The sequence below is a fragment of the Pseudophryne corroboree genome, unplaced genomic scaffold (genome assembly GCF_028390025.1).
Source record: "Pseudophryne corroboree isolate aPseCor3 unplaced genomic scaffold, aPseCor3.hap2 scaffold_1109, whole genome shotgun sequence".
Lineage (NCBI taxonomy): Eukaryota > Metazoa > Chordata > Amphibia > Anura > Myobatrachidae > Pseudophryne > Pseudophryne corroboree.
The window spans coordinates 115,563-135,696 of NW_026967735.1; the positions used below are offsets into that span (position 1 = coordinate 115,563).

At 40.2% G+C, this 20,134-nt stretch overlaps 17 non-coding genes across 17 annotated transcripts; all 17 read left to right on the forward strand.

Moving 5' to 3' along the window:
* The first annotated feature begins 1,311 nt into the window (after positions 1-1,311).
* On the forward strand, positions 1,312-1,383 carry TRNAD-GUC (transfer RNA aspartic acid (anticodon GUC)). The gene has a single exon. It is a non-coding gene; the product is annotated as a tRNA-Asp (tRNA).
* A 738-nt stretch (positions 1,384-2,121) lies between these two features.
* On the forward strand, positions 2,122-2,193 carry TRNAD-GUC (transfer RNA aspartic acid (anticodon GUC)). Its single transcript has one exon. It is a non-coding gene; the product is annotated as a tRNA-Asp (tRNA).
* A 745-nt stretch (positions 2,194-2,938) lies between these two features.
* TRNAD-AUC (transfer RNA aspartic acid (anticodon AUC)) lies at positions 2,939-3,010 on the forward strand. Its single transcript has one exon. It is a non-coding gene; the product is annotated as a tRNA-Asp (tRNA).
* A 738-nt stretch (positions 3,011-3,748) lies between these two features.
* TRNAD-GUC (transfer RNA aspartic acid (anticodon GUC)) lies at positions 3,749-3,820 on the forward strand. The gene has a single exon. It is a non-coding gene; the product is annotated as a tRNA-Asp (tRNA).
* Positions 3,821-4,565: 745 nt separating this feature from the next.
* Positions 4,566-4,637, forward strand: TRNAD-GUC (transfer RNA aspartic acid (anticodon GUC)). The gene has a single exon. It is a non-coding gene; the product is annotated as a tRNA-Asp (tRNA).
* A 1,560-nt stretch (positions 4,638-6,197) lies between these two features.
* On the forward strand, positions 6,198-6,269 carry TRNAD-GUC (transfer RNA aspartic acid (anticodon GUC)). Its single transcript has one exon. It is a non-coding gene; the product is annotated as a tRNA-Asp (tRNA).
* A 738-nt stretch (positions 6,270-7,007) lies between these two features.
* Positions 7,008-7,079, forward strand: TRNAD-GUC (transfer RNA aspartic acid (anticodon GUC)). The gene has a single exon. It is a non-coding gene; the product is annotated as a tRNA-Asp (tRNA).
* Positions 7,080-9,448: 2,369 nt separating this feature from the next.
* Positions 9,449-9,520, forward strand: TRNAD-GUC (transfer RNA aspartic acid (anticodon GUC)). The gene has a single exon. It is a non-coding gene; the product is annotated as a tRNA-Asp (tRNA).
* A 744-nt stretch (positions 9,521-10,264) lies between these two features.
* TRNAD-GUC (transfer RNA aspartic acid (anticodon GUC)) lies at positions 10,265-10,336 on the forward strand. Its single transcript has one exon. It is a non-coding gene; the product is annotated as a tRNA-Asp (tRNA).
* A 1,562-nt stretch (positions 10,337-11,898) lies between these two features.
* On the forward strand, positions 11,899-11,970 carry TRNAD-GUC (transfer RNA aspartic acid (anticodon GUC)). Its single transcript has one exon. It is a non-coding gene; the product is annotated as a tRNA-Asp (tRNA).
* A 738-nt stretch (positions 11,971-12,708) lies between these two features.
* TRNAD-GUC (transfer RNA aspartic acid (anticodon GUC)) lies at positions 12,709-12,780 on the forward strand. The gene has a single exon. It is a non-coding gene; the product is annotated as a tRNA-Asp (tRNA).
* Positions 12,781-13,525: 745 nt separating this feature from the next.
* Positions 13,526-13,597, forward strand: TRNAD-GUC (transfer RNA aspartic acid (anticodon GUC)). Its single transcript has one exon. It is a non-coding gene; the product is annotated as a tRNA-Asp (tRNA).
* Positions 13,598-14,335: 738 nt separating this feature from the next.
* TRNAD-GUC (transfer RNA aspartic acid (anticodon GUC)) lies at positions 14,336-14,407 on the forward strand. The gene has a single exon. It is a non-coding gene; the product is annotated as a tRNA-Asp (tRNA).
* Positions 14,408-16,776: 2,369 nt separating this feature from the next.
* TRNAD-GUC (transfer RNA aspartic acid (anticodon GUC)) lies at positions 16,777-16,848 on the forward strand. Its single transcript has one exon. It is a non-coding gene; the product is annotated as a tRNA-Asp (tRNA).
* Positions 16,849-18,410: 1,562 nt separating this feature from the next.
* On the forward strand, positions 18,411-18,482 carry TRNAD-GUC (transfer RNA aspartic acid (anticodon GUC)). The gene has a single exon. It is a non-coding gene; the product is annotated as a tRNA-Asp (tRNA).
* Positions 18,483-19,220: 738 nt separating this feature from the next.
* On the forward strand, positions 19,221-19,292 carry TRNAD-GUC (transfer RNA aspartic acid (anticodon GUC)). Its single transcript has one exon. It is a non-coding gene; the product is annotated as a tRNA-Asp (tRNA).
* A 739-nt stretch (positions 19,293-20,031) lies between these two features.
* Positions 20,032-20,103, forward strand: TRNAD-GUC (transfer RNA aspartic acid (anticodon GUC)). The gene has a single exon. It is a non-coding gene; the product is annotated as a tRNA-Asp (tRNA).
* The last annotated feature ends 31 nt before the right edge of the window (positions 20,104-20,134 follow it).

The window sequence follows — 20,134 nt, forward strand, 5'->3', positions numbered from 1 at the left end:
CACAGGAGACAGCTATGTAGTGGACAAGTCTCTTGTGAGCTAAACCTGATTATGACATCACATCAATGTAGCAAAGCTGAAACTATTGTATGCCTACAGAGTATAGACTAAGAGAGAAGTGTCTTTTCCTATGAATTGCAGGCTAAAATGGACTTGCATCCCCTACTTTCAAAGGGAGTAACTGTATAGTAAGTGAGATAGAAAGACCGATATCATGTAAGCTTCCTGGCCATGACCGACCAGTAGAGGATAACAGAAAAAGGTTTTTAATTGAAATGACTATCTTTTTTGCAAAGTGGTATTGTAGTCTTTGTTTCAGCTGAGACAAAAATAAATCTTTTTATCTGCTTCTTATTTAGGGTTTTATGTTAGCTTGATAACATGTAGCACATAATCTCTGTGGCCAATGACACAGACGCATCTCGAGACCTCACCCTGACATGTTTCTGGGTGTATTTTCAGCTCCAATTTTGCCTACAGATTCAAGAAGTTAGTCCTCGTTAGTATAGTGGTGAGTATCCCCACCTGTCACGCGGGAGACTGGGGTTCGATTCCCCGACGGGGAGAACATTGCAAGTTTTTATCAGGTTCAGAGATTCGTTGCTCAAGGTTATGGAGAATCAAAGTCCGAATCCAATTGTAGCGTGAAAAATATACCACTTGATTTTGAGAGCATAAGAAAGAACCAGAAACACCAATTGCATAGCCTCGTTTTTAGTTTGGGTATCAACCCTTGCTTTTATCTAGCATGGCATGTACTGTTTTTGTGCATTACAATATTTGCATATCATCCTCTTACAATTGGCTCGTGCTGTAACACAGGAGACAGCTATGTAGTGGACAAGTCTCTTGTGAGCTAAATCTGATTATGACATCACATCAATGTAGCAAAGCTGAAACTATTGTATGCCTACAGAGTATAGACTGAGAGAGAAGTGTCTTTTCCTATGAATTGCAGGCTAAAATGGACTTGCATCCCCTACTTTCAAAGGGAGTAACTGTATAGTAAGTGAGATAGATAGACCGATATCATGTAAGCTTCCTGGCCATGACCGACCAGTAGAGGATAACAGAAAAAGGTTTTTAATTGAAATGACTATCTTTTTTGCAAAGTGGTATTGTAGTCTTTGTTTCAGCTGAGACAAAAATAAATCTTTTTATCTGCTTCTTATTTAGGGTTTTATGTTAGCTTGATAACATGTAGCACATAATCTCTGTGGCCAATGACACAGACGCATCTCGAGACCTCACCCTGACATGTTTCTGGGTGTATTTTCAGCTCCAATTTTGCCTGCAGATTCAAGAAGTTAGTCCTCGTTAGTATAGTGGTGAGTATCCCCGCCTGTCACGCGGGAGACCGGGGTTCGATTCCCCGACGGGGAGAACATTGCAAGTTTTTATCAGGTTCAGAGATTCGTTGCTCAAGGTTATGGAGAATCAAAGTCCGAATCCAATTGTAGCGTGAAAAATATACCACTTGATTTTGAGAGCATAAGAAAGAACCAGAAACACCAATTGCATAGCCTCATTTTTAGTTTGGGTATCACCCCTTGCTTTTATCTAGCATGGCATGTACTGTTTTTGTGCATTACAATATTTGCATATCATCCTCTTACAATTGGCTCATGCTGTAACACAGGAGACAGCTATGTAGTGGACAAGTCTCTTGTGAGCTAAACCTGATTATGACATCACATCAATGTAGCAAAGCTGAAACTATTGTATGCCTATAGACTGAGAGAGAAGTGTCTTTTCCTATGAATTGCAGGCTAAAATGGACTTGCATCCCCTACTTTCAAAGGGAGTAACTGTATAGTAAGTGAGATAGATAGACCGATATCATGTAAGCTTCCTGGCCATGACCGACCAGTAGAGGATAACAGAAAAAGGTTTTTAATTGAAATAACTATCTTTTTTGCAAAGTGGTATTGTAGTCTTTGTTTCAGCTGAGACAAAAATAAATCTTTTTATCTGCTTCTTATTTAGGGTTTTATGTTAGCTTGATAACATGTAGCACATAATCTCTGTGGCCAATGACACAGACGCATCTCGAGACCTCACCCTGACATGTTTCTGGGTGTATTTTCAGCTCCAATTTTGCCTGCAGATCCAAGAAGTTAGTCCTCGTTAGTATAGTGGTGAGTATCCCCGCCTGTCACGCGGGAGACCGGGGTTCGATTCCCCGACGGGGAGAACATTGCAAGTTTTTATCAGGTTCAGAGATTCGTTGCTCAAGGTTATGGAGAATCAAAGTCCGAATCCAATTGTAGTGTGAAAAATATACCACTTGATTTTGAGAGCATAAGAAAGAACCAGAAACACCAATTGCATAGCCTCGTTTTTAGTTTGGGTATCACCCCTTGCTTTTATCTAGCATGGCATGTACTGTTTTTGTGCATTACAATATTTGCATATCATCCTCTTACAATTGGCTCATGCTGTAACACAGGAGACAGCTATGTAGTGGACAAGTCTCTTGTGAGCTAAACCTGATTATGACATCACATCAATGTAGCAAAGCTGAAACTATTGTATGCCTACAGAGTATAGACTGAGAGAGAAGTGTCTTTTCCTATGAATTGCAGGCTAAAATGGACTTGCATCCCCTACTTTCAAAGGGAGTAACTGTATAGTAAGTGAGATAGATAGACCGATATCATGTAAGCTTCCTGGCCATGACCGACCAGTAGAGGATAACAGAAAAAGGTTTTTAATTGAAATAACTATCTTTTTTGCAAAGTGGTATTGTAGTCTTTGTTTCAGCTGAGACAAAAATAAATCTGTTTATCTGCTTCTTATTTAGGGTTTTATGTTAGCTTGATAACATGTAGCACATAATCTCTGTGGCCAATGACACAGACGCATCTCGAGACCTCACCCTGACATGTTTCTGGGTGTATTTTCAGCTCCAATTTTGCCTGCAGATTCAAGAAGTTAGTCCTCGTTAGTATAGTGGTGAGTATCCCCGCCTATCACGCGGGAGACCGGGGTTCGATTCCCCGACGGGGAGAACATTGCAAGTTTTTATCAGGTTCAGAGATTCGTTGCTCAAGGTTATGGAGATTCAAAGTCCGAATCCAATTGTAGCGTGAAAAATATACCACTTGATTTTGAGAGCATAAGAAAGAACCAGAAACACCAATTGCATAGCCTCATTTTTAGTTTGGGTATCACCCCTTGCTTTTATCTAGCATGGCATGTACTGTTTTTGTGCATTACAATATTTGCATATCATCCTCTTACAATTGGCTCATGCTGTAACACAGGAGACAGCTATGTAGTGGACAAGTCTCTTGTGAGCTAAACCTGATTATGACATCACATCAATGTAGCAAAGCTGAAACTATTGTATGCCTATAGACTGAGAGAGAAGTGTCTTTTCCTATGAATTGCAGGCTAAAATGGACTTGCATCCCCTACTTTCAAAGGGAGTAACTGTATAGTAAGTGAGATAGATAGACCGATATCATGTAAGCTTCCTGGCCATGACCGACCAGTAGAGGATAACAGAAAAAGGTTTTTAATTGAAATAACTATCTTTTTTGCAAAGTGGTATTGTAGTCTTTGTTTCAGCTGAGACAAAAATAAATCTTTTTATCTGCTTCTTATTTAGGGTTTTATGTTAGCTTGATAACATGTAGCACATAATCTCTGTGGCCAATGACACAGACGCATCTCGAGACCTCACCCTGACATGTTTCTGGGTGTATTTTCAGCTCCAATTTTGCCTGCAGATCCAAGAAGTTAGTCCTCGTTAGTATAGTGGTGAGTATCCCCGCCTGTCACGCGGGAGACCGGGGTTCGATTCCCCGACGGGGAGAACATTGCAAGTTTTTATCAGGTTCAGAGATTCGTTGCTCAAGGTTATGGAGAATCAAAGTCCGAATCCAATTGTAGTGTGAAAAATATACCACTTGATTTTGAGAGCATAAGAAAGAACCAGAAACACCAATTGCATAGCCTCGTTTTTAGTTTGGGTATCACCCCTTGCTTTTATCTAGCATGGCATGTACTGTTTTTGTGCATTACAATATTTGCATATCATCCTCTTACAATTGGCTCATGCTGTAACACAGGAGACAGCTATGTAGTGGACAAGTCTCTTGTGAGCTAAACCTGATTATGACATCACATCAATGTAGCAAAGCTGAAACTATTGTATGCCTACAGAGTATAGACTGAGAGAGAAGTGTCTTTTCCTATGAATTGCAGGCTAAAATGGACTTGCATCCCCTACTTTCAAAGGGAGTAACTGTATAGTAAGTGAGATAGAAAGACCGATATCATGTAAGCTTCCTGGCCATGACCGACCAGTAGAGGATAACAGAAAAAGGTTTTTAATTGAAATGACTATCTTTTTTGCAAAGTGGTATTGTAGTCTTTGTTTCAGCTGAGACAAAAATAAATCTTTTTATCTGCTTCTTATTTAGGGTTTTATGTTAGCTTGATAACATGTAGCACATAATCTCTGTGGCCAATGACACAGACGCATCTCGAGACCTCACCCTGACATGTTTCTGGGTGTATTTTCAGCTCCAATTTTGCCTGCAGATTCAAGAAGTTAGTCCTCGTTAGTATAGTGGTGAGTATCCCCGCCTGTCACGCGGGAGACTGGGGTTCGATTCCCCGACGGGGAGAACATTGCAAGTTTTTATCAGGTTCAGAGATTCGTTGCTCAAGGTTATGGAGAATCAAAGTCCGAATCCAATTGTAGCGTGAAAAATATACCACTTGATTTTGAGAGCATAAGAAAGAACCAGAAACACCAATTGCATAGCCTCGTTTTTAGTTTGGGTATCACCTCTTGCGTTTATCTAGCATGGCATGTACTGTTTTTGTGCATTACAATATTTGCATATCATCCTCTTACAATTGGCTCATGCTGTAACAGAGGAGACAGCTATGTAGTGGACAAGTCTCTTGTGAGCTAAACCTGATTATGACATCACATCAATGTAGCAAAGCTGAAACTATTGTATGCCTACAGAGTATAGACTGAGAGAGAAGTGTCTTTTCCTATGAATTGCAGGCTAAAATGGACTTGCACCCCTACTTTCAAAGGGAGTAACTGGATAGTAAGTGAGATAGATAGACCGATATCATGTAAGCTTCCTGGCCATGACCGACCAGTAGAGGATAACAGAAAAAGGTTTTTAATTGAAATGACTATCTTTTTTGCAAAGTGGTATTGTAGTCTTTGTTTCAGCTGAGACAAAAATAAATCTGTTTATCTGCTTCTTATTTAGGGTTTTATGTTAGCTTGATAACATGTAGCACATAATCTCTGTGGCCAATGACACAGACGCATCTCGAGACCTCACCCTGACATGTTTCTGGGTGTATTTTCAGCTCCAATTTTGCCTGCAGATTCAAGAAGTTAGTCCTCGTTAGTATAGTGGTGAGTATCCCCACCTGTCACGCGGGAGACTGGGTTCGATTCCCCGACGGGGAGAACATTGCAAGTTTTTATCAGGTTCAGAGATTCGTTGCTCAAGGTTATGGAGAATCAAAGTCCGAATCCAATTGTAGCGTGAAAAATATACCACTTGATTTTGAGAGCATAAGAAAGAACCAGAAACACCAATTGCATAGCCTCGTTTTTAGTTTGGGTATCACCCCTTGCTTTTATCTAGCATGGCATGTACTGTTTTTGTGCATTACAATATTTGCATATCATCCTCTTACAATTGGCTCGTGCTGTAACACAGGAGACAGCTATGTAGTGGACAAGTCTCTTGTGAGCTAAATCTGATTATGACATCACATCAATGTAGCAAAGCTGAAACTATTGTATGCCTACAGAGTATAGACTGAGAGAGAAGTGTCTTTTCCTATGAATTGCAGGCTAAAATGGACTTGCATCCCCTACTTTCAAAGGGAGTAACTGTATAGTAAGTGAGATAGATAGACCGATATCATGTAAGCTTCCTGGCCATGACCGACCAGTAGAGGATAACAGAAAAAGGTTTTTAATTGAAATGACTATCTTTTTTGCAAAGTGGTATTGTAGTCTTTGTTTCAGCTGAGACAAAAATAAATCTTTTTATCTGCTTCTTATTTAGGGTTTTATGTTAGCTTGATAACATGTAGCACATAATCTCTGTGGCCAATGACACAGACGCATCTCGAGACCTCACCCTGACATGTTTCTGGGTGTATTTTCAGCTCCAATTTTGCCTGCAGATTCAAGAAGTTAGTCCTCGTTAGTATAGTGGTGAGTATCCCTGCCTGTCACGCGGGAGACCGGGGTTCGATTCCCCGACGGGGAGAACATTGCAAGTTTTTATCAGGTTCAGAGATTCGTTGCTCAAGGTTATGGAGAATCAAAGTCCGAATCCAATTGTAGCGTGAAAAATATACCACTTGATTTTGAGAGCATAAGAAAGAACCAGAAACACCAATTGCATAGCCTCATTTTTAGTTTGGGTATCACCCCTTGCTTTTATCTAGCATGGCATGTACTGTTTTTGTGCATTACAATATTTGCATATCATCCTCTTACAATTGGCTCATGCTGTAACACAGGAGACAGCTATGTAGTGGACAAGTCTCTTGTGAGCTAAACCTGATTATGACATCACATCAATGTAGCAAAGCTGAAACTATTGTATGCCTATAGACTGAGAGAGAAGTGTCTTTTCCTATGAATTGCAGGCTAAAATGGACTTGCATCCCCTACTTTCAAAGGGAGTAACTGTATAGTAAGTGAGATAGATAGACCGATATCATGTAAGCTTCCTGGCCATGACCGACCAGTAGAGGATAACAGAAAAAGGTTTTTAATTGAAATAACTATCTTTTTTGCAAAGTGGTATTGTAGTCTTTGTTTCAGCTGAGACAAAAATAAATCTTTTTATCTGCTTCTTATTTAGGGTTTTATGTTAGCTTGATAACATGTAGCACATAATCTCTGTGGCCAATGACACAGACGCATCTCGAGACCTCACCCTGACATGTTTCTGGGTGTATTTTCAGCTCCAATTTTGCCTGCAGATCCAAGAAGTTAGTCCTCGTTAGTATAGTGGTGAGTATCCCCGCCTGTCACGCGGGAGACCGGGGTTCGATTCCCCGACGGGGAGAACATTGCAAGTTTTTATCAGGTTCAGAGATTCGTTGCTCAAGGTTATGGAGAATCAAAGTCCGAATCCAATTGTAGTGTGAAAAATATACCACTTGATTTTGAGAGCATAAGAAAGAACCAGAAACACCAATTGCATAGCCTCGTTTTTAGTTTGGGTATCACCCCTTGCTTTTATCTAGCATGGCATGTACTGTTTTTGTGCATTACAATATTTGCATATCATCCTCTTACAATTGGCTCATGCTGTAACACAGGAGACAGCTATGTAGTGGACAAGTCTCTTGTGAGCTAAACCTGATTATGACATCACATCAATGTAGCAAAGCTGAAACTATTGTATGCCTACAGAGTATAGACTGAGAGAGAAGTGTCTTTTCCTATGAATTGCAGGCTAAAATGGACTTGCATCCCCTACTTTCAAAGGGAGTAACTGTATAGTAAGTGAGATAGAAAGACCGATATCATGTAAGCTTCCTGGCCATGACCGACCAGTAGAGGATAACAGAAAAAGGTTTTTAATTGAAATGACTATCTTTTTTGCAAAGTGGTATTGTAGTCTTTGTTTCAGCTGAGACAAAAATAAATCTTTTTATCTGCTTCTTATTTAGGGTTTTATGTTAGCTTGATAACATGTAGCACATAATCTCTGTGGCCAATGACACAGACGCATCTCGAGACCTCACCCTGACATGTTTCTGGGTGTATTTTCAGCTCCAATTTTGCCTGCAGATTCAAGAAGTTAGTATAGTGGTGAGTATCCCCGCCTGTCACGCGGGAGACTGGGGTTCGATTCCCCAACGGGGAGAACATTGCAAGTTTTTATCAGGTTCAGAGATTCGTTGCTCAAGGTTATGGAGAATCAAAGTCCGAATCCAATTGTAGCGTGAAAAATATACCACTTGATTTTGAGAGCATAAGAAAGAACCAGAAACACCAATTGCATAGCCTCGTTTTTAGTTTGGGTATCACCCCTTGCTTTTATCTAGCATGGCATGTACTGTTTTTGTGCATTACAATATTTGCATATCATCCTCTTACAATTGGCTCATGCTGTAACAGAGGAGACAGCTATGTAGTGGACAAGTCTCTTGTGAGCTAAACCTGATTATGACATCACATCAATGTAGCAAAGCTGAAACTATTGTATGCCTACAGAGTATAGACTGAGAGAGAAGTGTCTTTTCCTATGAATTGCAGGCTAAAATGGACTTGCATCCCCTACTTTCAAAGGGAGTAACTGGATAGTAAGTGAGATAGATAGACCGATATCATGTAAGCTTCCTGGCCATGACCGACCAGTAGAGGATAACAGAAAAAGGTTTTTAATTGAAATGACTATCTTTTTTGCAAAGTGGTATTGTAGTCTTTGTTTCAGCTGAGACAAAAATAAATCTGTTTATCTGCTTCTTATTTAGGGTTTTATGTTAGCTTGATAACATGTAGCACATAATCTCTGTGGCCAATGACACAGACGCATCTCGAGACCTCACCCTGACATGTTTCTGGGTGTATTTTCAGCTCCAATTTTGCCTGCAGATTCAAGAAGTTAGTCCTTGTTAGTATAGTGGTGAGTATCCCCGCCTGTCACGCGGGAGACCGGGGTTCGATTCCCAGACGGGGAGAACATTGCAAGTTTTTATCAGGTTCAGAGATTCGTTGCTCAAGGTTATGGAGAATCAAAGTCCGAATCCAATTGTAGCGTGAAAAATATACCACTTGATTTTGAGAGCATAAGAAAGAACCAGAAACACCAATTGCATAGCCTCGTTTTTAGTTTGGGTATCACCCCTTGCTTTTATCTAGCATGGCATGTACTGTTTTTGTGCATTACAATATTTGCATATCATCCTCTTACAATTGGCTCGTGCTGTAACACAGGAGACAGCTATGTAGTGGACAAGTCTCTTGTGAGCTAAATCTGATTATGACATCACATCAATGTAGCAAAGCTGAAACTATTGTATGCCTACAGAGTATAGACTGAGAGAGAAGTGTCTTTTCCTATGAATTGCAGGCTAAAATGGACTTGCATCCCCTACTTTCAAAGGGAGTAACTGTATAGTAAGTGAGATAGATAGACCGATATCATGTAAGCTTCCTGGCCATGACCGACCAGTAGAGGATAACAGAAAAAGGTTTTTAATTGAAATGACTATCTTTTTTGCAAAGTGGTATTGTAGTCTTTGTTTCAGCTGAGACAAAAATAAATCTTTTTATCTGCTTCTTATTTAGGGTTTTATGTTAGCTTGATAACATGTAGCACATAATCTCTGTGGCCAATGACACAGACGCATCTCGAGACCTCACCCTGACATGTTTCTGGGTGTATTTTCAGCTCCAATTTTGCCTGCAGATTCAAGAAGTTAGTCCTCGTTAGTATAGTGGTGAGTATCCCCGCCTGTCATGCGGGAGACCGGGGTTCGATTCCCCGACGGGGAGAACATTGCAAGTTTTTATCAGGTTCAGAGATTCGTTGCTCAAGGTTATGGAGAATCAAAGTCCGAATCCAATTGTAGCGTGAAAAATATACCACTTGATTTTGAGAGCATAAGAAAGAACCAGAAACACCAATTGCATAGCCTCGTTTTTAGTTTGGGTATCACCCCTTGCTTTTATCTAGCATGGCATGTACTGTTTTTGTGCATTACAATATTTGCATATCATCCTCTTACAATTGGCTCATGCTGTAACAGAGGAGACAGCTATGTAGTGGACAAGTCTCTTGTGAGCTAAACCTGATTATGACATCACATCAATGTAGCAAAGCTGAAACTATTGTATGCCTACAGAGTATAGACTGAGAGAGAAGTGTCTTTTCCTATGAATTGCAGGCTAAAATGGACTTGCACCCCTACTTTCAAAGGGAGTAACTGGATAGTAAGTGAGATAGATAGACCGATATCATGTAAGCTTCCTGGCCATGACCGACCAGTAGAGGATAACAGAAAAAGGTTTTTAATTGAAATGACTATCTTTTTTGCAAAGTGGTATTGTAGTCTTTGTTTCAGCTGAGACAAAAATAAATCTGTTTATCTGCTTCTTATTTAGGGTTTTATGTTAGCTTGATAACATGTAGCACATAATCTCTGTGGCCAATGACACAGACGCATCTCGAGACCTCACCCTGACATGTTTCTGGGTGTATTTTCAGCTCCAATTTTGCCTGCAGATTCAAGAAGTTAGTCCTCGTTAGTATAGTGGTGAGTATCCCCACCTGTCACGCGGGAGACCGGGGTTCGATTCCCCGACGGGGAGAACATTGCAAGTTTTTATCAGGTTCAGAGATTCGTTGCTCAAGGTTATGGAGAATCAAAGTCCGAATCCAATTGTAGCGTGAAAAATATACCACTTGATTTTGAGAGCATAAGAAAGAACCAGAAACACCAATTGCATAGCCTCATTTTTAGTTTGGGTATCACCCCTTGCTTTTATCTAGCATGGCATGTACTGTTTTTGTGCATTACAATATTTGCATATCATCCTCTTACAATTGGCTCATGCTGTAACACAGGAGACAGCTATGTAGTGGACAAGTCTCTTGTGAGCTAAACCTGATTATGACATCACATCAATGTAGCAAAGCTGAAACTATTGTATGCCTACAGAGTATAGACTAAGAGAGAAGTGTCTTTTCCTATGAATTGCAGGCTAAAATGGACTTGCATCCCCTACTTTCAAAGGGAGTAACTGTATAGTAAGTGAGATAGAAAGACCGATATCATGTAAGCTTCCTGGCCATGACCGACCAGTAGAGGATAACAGAAAAAGGTTTTTAATTGAAATGACTATCTTTTTTGCAAAGTGGTATTGTAGTCTTTGTTTCAGCTGAGACAAAAATAAATCTTTTTATCTGCTTCTTATTTAGGGTTTTATGTTAGCTTGATAACATGTAGCACATAATCTCTGTGGCCAATGACACAGACGCATCTCGAGACCTCACCCTGACATGTTTCTGGGTGTATTTTCAGCTCCAATTTTGCCTGCAGATTCAAGAAGTTAGTCCTCGTTAGTATAGTGGTGAGTATCCCCACCTGTCACGCGGGAGACTGTAGTTCGATTCCCCGACGGGGAGAACATTGCAAGTTTTTATCAGGTTCAGAGATTCGTTGCTCAAGGTTATGGAGAATCAAAGTCCGAATCCAATTGTAGCGTGAAAAATATACCACTTGATTTTGAGAGCATAAGAAAGAACCAGAAACACCAATTGCATAGCCTCGTTTTTAGTTTGGGTATCACCCCTTGCTTTTATCTAGCATGGCATGTACTGTTTTTGTGCATTACAATATTTGCATATCATCCTCTTACAATTGGCTCGTGCTGTAACACAGGAGACAGCTATGTAGTGGACAAGTCTCTTGTGAGCTAAATCTGATTATGACATCACATCAATGTAGCAAAGCTGAAACTATTGTATGCCTACAGAGTATAGACTGAGAGAGAAGTGTCTTTTCCTATGAATTGCAGGCTAAAATGGACTTGCATCCCCTACTTTCAAAGGGAGTAACTGTATAGTAAGTGAGATAGAAAGACCGATATCATGTAAGCTTCCTGGCCATGACCGACCAGTAGAGGATAACAGAAAAAGGTTTTTAATTGAAATGACTATCTTTTTTGCAAAGTGGTATTGTAGTCTTTGTTTCAGCTGAGACAAAAATAAATCTTTTTATCTGCTTCTTATTTAGGGTTTTATGTTAGCTTGATAACATGTAGCACATAATCTCTGTGGCCAATGACACAGACGCATCTCGAGACCTCACCCTGACATGTTTCTGGGTGTATTTTCAGCTCCAATTTTGCCTGCAGATTCAAGAAGTTAGTCCTCGTTAGTATAGTGGTGAGTATCCCCGCCTGTCACGCGGGAGACCGGGGTTCGATTCCCCGACGGGGAGAACATTGCAAGTTTTTATCAGGTTCAGAGATTCGTTGCTCAAGGTTATGGAGAATCAAAGTCCGAATCCAATTGTAGCGTGAAAAATATACCACTTGATTTTGAGAGCATAAGAAAGAACCAGAAACACCAATTGCATAGCCTCATTTTTAGTTTGGGTATCACCCCTTGCTTTTATCTAGCATGGCATGTACTGTTTTTGTGCATTACAATATTTGCATATCATCCTCTTACAATTGGCTCATGCTGTAACACAGGAGACAGCTATGTAGTGGACAAGTCTCTTGTGAGCTAAACCTGATTATGACATCACATCAATGTAGCAAAGCTGAAACTATTGTATGCCTATAGACTGAGAGAGAAGTGTCTTTTCCTATGAATTGCAGGCTAAAATGGACTTGCATCCCCTACTTTCAAAGGGAGTAACTGTATAGTAAGTGAGATAGATAGACCGATATCATGTAAGCTTCCTGGCCATGACCGACCAGTAGAGGATAACAGAAAAAGGTTTTTAATTGAAATAACTATCTTTTTTGCAAAGTGGTATTGTAGTCTTTGTTTCAGCTGAGACAAAAATAAATCTTTTTATCTGCTTCTTATTTAGGGTTTTATGTTAGCTTGATAACATGTAGCACATAATCTCTGTGGCCAATGACACAGACGCATCTCGAGACCTCACCCTGACATGTTTCTGGGTGTATTTTCAGCTCCAATTTTGCCTGCAGATCCAAGAAGTTAGTCCTCGTTAGTATAGTGGTGAGTATCCCCGCCTGTCACGCGGGAGACCGGGGTTCGATTCCCCGACGGGGAGAACATTGCAAGTTTTTATCAGGTTCAGAGATTCGTTGCTCAAGGTTATGGAGAATCAAAGTCCGAATCCAATTGTAGTGTGAAAAATATACCACTTGATTTTGAGAGCATAAGAAAGAACCAGAAACACCAATTGCATAGCCTCGTTTTTAGTTTGGGTATCACCCCTTGCTTTTATCTAGCATGGCATGTACTGTTTTTGTGCATTACAATATTTGCATATCATCCTCTTACAATTGGCTCATGCTGTAACACAGGAGACAGCTATGTAGTGGACAAGTCTCTTGTGAGCTAAACCTGATTATGACATCACATCAATGTAGCAAAGCTGAAACTATTGTATGCCTACAGAGTATAGACTGAGAGAGAAGTGTCTTTTCCTATGAATTGCAGGCTAAAATGGACTTGCATCCCCTACTTTCAAAGGGAGTAACTGTATAGTAAGTGAGATAGATAGACCGATATCATGTAAGCTTCCTGGCCATGACCGACCAGTAGAGGATAACAGAAAAAGGTTTTTAATTGAAATAACTATCTTTTTTGCAAAGTGGTATTGTAGTCTTTGTTTCAGCTGAGACAAAAATAAATCTTTTTATCTGCTTCTTATTTAGGGTTTTATGTTAGCTTGATAACATGTAGCACATAATCTCTGTGGCCAATGACACAGACGCATCTCGAGACCTCACCCTGACATGTTTCTGGGTGTATTTTCAGCTCCAATTTTGCCTGCAGATTCAAGAAGTTAGTCCTCGTTAGTATAGTGGTGAGTATCCCTGCCTGTCACGCGGGAGACCGGGGTTCGATTCCCCGACGGGGAGAACATTGCAAGTTTTTATCAGGTTCAGAGATTCGTTGCTCAAGGTTATGGAGAATCAAAGTCCGAATCCAATTGTAGCGTGAAAAATATACCACTTGATTTTGAGAGCATAAGAAAGAACCAGAAACACCAATTGCATAGCCTCATTTTTAGTTTGGGTATCACCCCTTGCTTTTATCTAGCATGGCATGTACTGTTTTTGTGCATTACAATATTTGCATATCATCCTCTTACAATTGGCTCATGCTGTAACACAGGAGACAGCTATGTAGTGGACAAGTCTCTTGTGAGCTAAACCTGATTATGACATCACATCAATGTAGCAAAGCTGAAACTATTGTATGCCTATAGACTGAGAGAGAAGTGTCTTTTCCTATGAATTGCAGGCTAAAATGGACTTGCATCCCCTACTTTCAAAGGGAGTAACTGTATAGTAAGTGAGATAGATAGACCGATATCATGTAAGCTTCCTGGCCATGACCGACCAGTAGAGGATAACAGAAAAAGGTTTTTAATTGAAATAACTATCTTTTTTGCAAAGTGGTATTGTAGTCTTTGTTTCAGCTGAGACAAAAATAAATCTTTTTATCTGCTTCTTATTTAGGGTTTTATGTTAGCTTGATAACATGTAGCACATAATCTCTGTGGCCAATGACACAGACGCATCTCGAGACCTCACCCTGACATGTTTCTGGGTGTATTTTCAGCTCCAATTTTGCCTGCAGATCCAAGAAGTTAGTCCTCGTTAGTATAGTGGTGAGTATCCCCGCCTGTCACGCGGGAGACCGGGGTTCGATTCCCCGACGGGGAGAACATTGCAAGTTTTTATCAGGTTCAGAGATTCGTTGCTCAAGGTTATGGAGAATCAAAGTCCGAATCCAATTGTAGTGTGAAAAATATACCACTTGATTTTGAGAGCATAAGAAAGAACCAGAAACACCAATTGCATAGCCTCGTTTTTAGTTTGGGTATCACCCCTTGCTTTTATCTAGCATGGCATGTACTGTTTTTGTGCATTACAATATTTGCATATCATCCTCTTACAATTGGCTCATGCTGTAACACAGGAGACAGCTATGTAGTGGACAAGTCTCTTGTGAGCTAAACCTGATTATGACATCACATCAATGTAGCAAAGCTGAAACTATTGTATGCCTACAGAGTATAGACTGAGAGAGAAGTGTCTTTTCCTATGAATTGCAGGCTAAAATGGACTTGCATCCCCTACTTTCAAAGGGAGTAACTGTATAGTAAGTGAGATAGAAAGACCGATATCATGTAAGCTTCCTGGCCATGACCGACCAGTAGAGGATAACAGAAAAAGGTTTTTAATTGAAATGACTATCTTTTTTGCAAAGTGGTATTGTAGTCTTTGTTTCAGCTGAGACAAAAATAAATCTTTTTATCTGCTTCTTATTTAGGGTTTTATGTTAGCTTGATAACATGTAGCACATAATCTCTGTGGCCAATGACACAGACGCATCTCGAGACCTCACCCTGACATGTTTCTGGGTGTATTTTCAGCTCCAATTTTGCCTGCAGATTCAAGAAGTTAGTATAGTGGTGAGTATCCCCGCCTGTCACGCGGGAGACTGGGGTTCGATTCCCCAACGGGGAGAACATTGCAAGTTTTTATCAGGTTCAGAGATTCGTTGCTCAAGGTTATGGAGAATCAAAGTCCGAATCCAATTGTAGCGTGAAAAATATACCACTTGATTTTGAGAGCATAAGAAAGAACCAGAAACACCAATTGCATAGCCTCGTTTTTAGTTTGGGTATCACCCCTTGCTTTTATCTAGCATGGCATGTACTGTTTTTGTGCATTACAATATTTGCATATCATCCTCTTACAATTGGCTCATGCTGTAACAGAGGAGACAGCTATGTAGTGGACAAGTCTCTTGTGAGCTAAACCTGATTATGACATCACATCAATGTAGCAAAGCTGAAACTATTGTATGCCTACAGAGTATAGACTGAGAGAGAAGTGTCTTTTCCTATGAATTGCAGGCTAAAATGGACTTGCATCCCCTACTTTCAAAGGGAGTAACTGGATAGTAAGTGAGATAGATAGACCGATATCATGTAAGCTTCCTGGCCATGACCGACCAGTAGAGGATAACAGAAAAAGGTTTTTAATTGAAATGACTATCTTTTTTGCAAAGTGGTATTGTAGTCTTTGTTTCAGCTGAGACAAAAATAAATCTGTTTATCTGCTTCTTATTTAGGGTTTTATGTTAGCTTGATAACATGTAGCACATAATCTCTGTGGCCAATGACACAGACGCATCTCGAGACCTCACCCTGACATGTTTCTGGGTGTATTTTCAGCTCCAATTTTGCCTGCAGATTCAAGAAGTTAGTCCTTGTTAGTATAGTGGTGAGTATCCCCGCCTGTCACGCGGGAGACCGGGGTTCGATTCCCAGACGGGGAGAACATTGCAAGTTTTTATCAGGTTCAGAGATTCGTTGCTCAAGGTTATGGAGAATCAAAGTCCGAATCCAATTGTAGCGTGAAAAATATACCACTTGATTTTGAGAGCATAAGAAAGAACCAGAAACACCAATTGCATAGCCTCGTTTTTAGTTTGGGTATCACCCCTTGCTTTTATCTAGCATGGCATGTACTGTTTTTGTGCATTACAATATTTGCATATCATCCTCTTACAATTGGCTCGTGCTGTAACACAGGAGACAGCTATGTAGTGGACAAGTCTCTTGTGAGCTAAATCTGATTATGACATCACATCAATGTAGCAAAGCTGAAACTATTGTATGCCTACAGAGTATAGACTGAGAGAGAAGTGTCTTTTCCTATGAATTGCAGGCTAAAATGGACTTGCATCCCCTACTTTCAAAGGGAGTAACTGTATAGTAAGTGAGATAGATAGACCGATATCATGTAAGCTTCCTGGCCATGACCGACCAGTAGAGGATAACAGAAAAAGGTTTTTAATTGAAATGACTATCTTTTTTGCAAAGTGGTATTGTAGTCTTTGTTTCAGCTGAGACAAAAATAAATCTTTTTATCTGCTTCTTATTTAGGGTTTTATGTTAGCTTGATAACATGTAGCACATAATCTCTGTGGCCAATGACACAGACGCATCTCGAGACCTCACCCTGACATGTTTCTGGGTGTATTTTCAGCTCCAATTTTGCCTGCAGATTCAAGAAGTTAGTCCTCGTTAGTATAGTGGTGAGTATCCCCGCCTGTCATGCGGGAGACCGGGGTTCGATTCCCCGACGGGGAGAACATTGCAAGTTTTTATCAGGTTCAGAGATTCGTTGCTCAAGGTTATGGAGAATCAAAGTCCGAATCCAATTGTAGCGTGAAAAATATACCACTTGATTTTGAGAGCATAAGAAAGAACCAGAAACACCAATTGCATAGCCTCATTTTTAGTTTGGGTATCACCCCTTGCTTTTATCTAGCATGGCATGTACTGTTTTTGTGCATTACAATATTTGCATATCATCCTCTTACAATTGGCTCATGCTGTAACACAGGAGACAGCTATGTAGTGGACAAGTCTCTTGTGAGCTAAACCTGATTATGACATCACATCAATGTAGCAAAGCTGAAACTATTGTATGCCTACAGAGTATAGACTAAGAGAGAAGTGTCTTTTCCTATGAATTGCAGGCTAAAATGGACTTGCATCCCCTACTTTCAAAGGGAGTAACTGTATAGTAAGTGAGATAGAAAGACCGATATCATGTAAGCTTCCTGGCCATGACCGACCAGTAGAGGATAACAGAAAAAGGTTTTTAATTGAAATGACTATCTTTTTTGCAAAGTGGTATTGTAGTCTTTGTTTCAGCTGAGACAAAAATAAATCTTTTTATCTGCTTCTTATTTAGGGTTTTATGTTAGCTTGATAACATGTAGCACATAATCTCTGTGGCCAATGACACAGACGCATCTCGAGACCTCACCCTGACATGTTTCTGGGTGTATTTTCAGCTCCAATTTTGCCTGCAGATTCAAGAAGTTAGTCCTCGTTAGTATAGTGGTGAGTATCCCCACCTGTCACGCGGGAGACTGGGGTTCGATTCCCCGACGGGGAGAACATTGCAAGTTTTTATCAGGTTCAGAGATTCGTTGCTCAAGGTTATGGAGAATCAAAGTCCGAATCCAATTGTAGCGTGAAAAATATACCACTTGATTTTGAGAGCATAAGAAAGAACCAGAAACACCAATTGCATAGCCTCGTTTTTAGTTTGGGTATCACCCCTTGCTTTTATCTAGCATGGCATGTACTGTTTTTGTGCATTACAATATTTGCATATCATCCTCTTACAATTGGCTCGTGCTGTAACACAGGAGACAGCTATGTAGTGGACAAGTCTCTTGTGAGCTAAATCTGATTATGACATCACATCAATGTAGCAAAGCTGAAACTATTGTATGCCTACAGAGTATAGACTGAGAGAGAAGTGTCTTTTCCTATGAATTGCAGGCTAAAATGGACTTGCATCCCCTACTTTCAAAGGGAGTAACTGTATAGTAAGTGAGATAGAAAGACCGATATCATGTAAGCTTCCTGGCCATGACCGACCAGTAGAGGATAACAGAAAAAGGTTTTTAATTGAAATGACTATCTTTTTTGCAAAGTGGTATTGTAGTCTTTGTTTCAGCTGAGACAAAAATAAATCTTTTTATCTGCTTCTTATTTAGGGTTTTATGTTAGCTTGATAACATGTAGCACATAATCTCTGTGGCCAATGACACAGACGCATCTCGAGACCTCACCCTGACATGTTTCTGGGTGTATTTTCAGCTCCAATTTTGCCTGCAGATTCAAGAAGTTAGTCCTCGTTAGTATAGTGGTGAGTATCCCCGCCTGTCACGCGGGAGACCGGGGTTCGATTCCCCGACGGGGAGAACATTGCAAGTTTTTATCAGGTTCAGAGATTCGTTGCTCAAGGTTATGGAGAATCAAAGTCCGAATCCAATTGTAGCGTGAAAAATATACCACTTGATTTTGAGAGCATAAGAAAGAACCAGAAACACCAATTGCATAGCCTCATTTTTAGTTTGGGTATCACCCCTTGCTTTTATCTAGCATGGCATGTACTGTTTTTGTGCATTACAATATTTGCATATCATCCTCTTACAATTGGCTCATGCTGTAACACAGGAGACAGCTATGTAGTGGACAAGTCTCTTGTGAGCTAAACCTGATTATGACATCACATCAATGTAGCAAAGCTGAAACTATTGTATGCCTATAGACTGAGAGAGAAGTGTCTTTTCCTATGAATTGCAGGCTAAAATGGACTTGCATCCCCTACTTTCAAAGGGAGTAACTGTATAGTAAGTGAGATAGATAGACCGATATCATGTAAGCTTCCTGGCCATGACCGACCAGTAGAGGATAACAGAAAAAGGTTTTTAATTGAAATAACTATCTTTTTTGCAAAGTGGTATTGTAGTCTTTGTTTCAGCTGAGACAAAAATAAATCTTTTTATCTGCTTCTTATTTAGGGTTTTATGTTAGCTTGATAACATGTAGCACATAATCTCTGTGGCCAATGACACAGACGCATCTCGAGACCTCACCCTGACATGTTTCTGGGTGTATTTTCAGCTCCAATTTTGCCTGCAGATCCAAGAAGTTAGTCCTCGTTAGTATAGTGGTGAGTATCCCCGCCTGTCACGCGGGAGACCGGGGTTCGATTCCCCGACGGGGAGAACATTGCAAGTTTTTATCAGGTTCAGAGATTCGTTGCTCAAGGTTATGGAGAATCAAAGTCCGAATCCAATTGTAGTGTGAAAAATATACCACTTGATTTTGAGAGCATAAGAAAGAAACACCAATTGCATAGCCTCGTTTTTAGTTTGGGTATCACCCCTTGCTTTTATCTAGCATGGCATGTACTGTTTTTGTGCATTACAATATTTGCATATCATCCTCTTACAATTGGCTCATGCTGTAACACAGGAGACAGCTATGTAGTGGACAAGTCTCTTGTGAGCTAAACCTGATTATGACATCACATCAATGTAGCAAAGCTGAAACTATTGTATGCCTACAGAGTATAGACTGAGAGAGAAGTGTCTTTTCCTATGAATTGCAGGCTAAAATGGACTTGCATCCCCTACTTTCAAAGGGAGTAACTGTATAGTAAGTGAGATAGAAAGACCGATATCATGTAAGCTTCCTGGCCATGACCGACCAGTAGAGGATAACAGAAAAAGGTTTTTAATTGAAATGACTATCTTTTTTGCAAAGTGGTATTGTAGTCTTTGTTTCAGCTGAGACAAAAATAAATCTTTTTATCTGCTTCTTATTTAGGGTTTTATGTTAGCTTGATAACATGTAGCACATAATCTCTGTGGCCAATGACACAGACGCATCTCGAGACCTCACCCTGACATGTTTCTGGGTGTATTTTCAGCTCCAATTTTGCCTGCAGATTCAAGAAGTTAGTCCTCGTTAGTATAGTGGTGAGTATCCCCGCCTGTCACGTGGGAGACTGGGGTTCGATTCCCCAACGGGGAGAACATTGCAAGTTTTTATCAGGTTCAGAGAT